This window comes from Triticum dicoccoides, chromosome 5A, assembly GCF_002162155.2.
Source record: "Triticum dicoccoides isolate Atlit2015 ecotype Zavitan chromosome 5A, WEW_v2.0, whole genome shotgun sequence".
Lineage (NCBI taxonomy): Eukaryota > Viridiplantae > Streptophyta > Magnoliopsida > Poales > Poaceae > Triticum > Triticum dicoccoides.
In genome coordinates, this window is record NC_041388.1 from 518,541,756 (window position 1) to 518,543,216 (window position 1,461).

The following is a 1,461-nucleotide window of genomic DNA, read 5'->3' on the forward strand; positions in this document are numbered from 1 at the left end:
CCCGGGAGGTGTATGGGCCTTATTGGGCCTTAGTGAAAGAGAGGGAGAAGAAGCAAAGGAGGGGGCGCGCCCCCAAGCCCAATCCGAATTGGGAAGGGGGCCGGCCGCCCCTTTCCTTCCTTCTTCCTCCTCCTTCCTTCTCTCCTAAAACCAAACAAGGGAAGGGGGAACCTACTCCCGGTGGGAGTAGGACTCCCTTGGGCGCGCCTAGAGAGGCCGCCCCTCCCCCTCCTCCACTCCTTTATATACGGGGGAGGGGGCACCCCATGGACATACAAGTTGAGCATTGATCTTTTAGCCGTGTGCAGTGCCCCCCTCCACCATAATCCACCTCGGTCATATTGTAGCGGTGCTTAGGCGAAGCCCTGTTCCGGTAGCATCATCATAACCGTCATCACGCCGTCGTGCTGACGAAACTCTTCCTTGAAGCTCTACTGGATCGTGAGTTCGTGGGATGTCACCGAGCCGAACGTGTGCAGATTGCGGAGGTGTCGTACCTTCGGTGCTAGATCGGTCGATCGTGAAGACGTACGACTACATCAACCGCGTTGTCATAACGCTTCCGCTTACGGTCTACGAGGGTACATAGATGATACTCTCCCCTCTCGTTGCTATGCATCACCATGATCGTGCGTGTGCGTAGGATTTTTTTTTTTGAAATTACTATGTTCCCCAACACTCGAATAGTATCATACATATAGCATCGCTAATACAACTAGAACCGTAGCGAATGACGGGTATCGGTGCGGGCGGTGGACACCGAAAGAGAAGGAACCATCACAGGATCATAGCTCCAATGAGATCCCTGAAGAACCTGACAGGTATTGTCCAACCTGCCCTACAACGCAACCATGTAGCGATGGAGATGCTCGTCCTCCTCGCTGACACGGTGACGTACCACCTCCGCGGTGTTCGAAAGCCTTGGCACCGTCACTGGCCCACGCGACCGCCACCAAACAAGGTTCGAGTCAACGACAGGCTGACTCCTCACTAACCTGCGCCCCTCAGAAGGTAGAACCTCCCAGTACCAGCCCGGCGAAGCCCAGTCTCGGACATGGCCCCTCTGATCAAGCAGGCCTCCTCCGCCGAGTCGACGACGAGGATGCGGGATAAGCATCGTTGACGTCGAAGCGGGAATAAATGCTTGAACTAAAAAAATAACAACAAATTTCACATGTTCAAAATAAACCAGAAACTTAACTTAAAGTAAACTAAACTAAACCTAAACTAAACTAACTAAACTAAACCAGAAACTTGACCTAAACTAAACTAAACCTAAAGTAAACTAACTAAACTAAACAAAACCTAAACTAAATTATACTAAACCTAATTAAACTAAATCTAAAAAACAGAAACAAAAAAAATGTCTCACCTTGGAGCGGTCCGGCGGCGCAGCCGGGGCGGGGTGGCGGCGCGGCCGGGGCGAGGCGGTCCGGCGAGGCCTGTCGGGGCGGCCGAGGC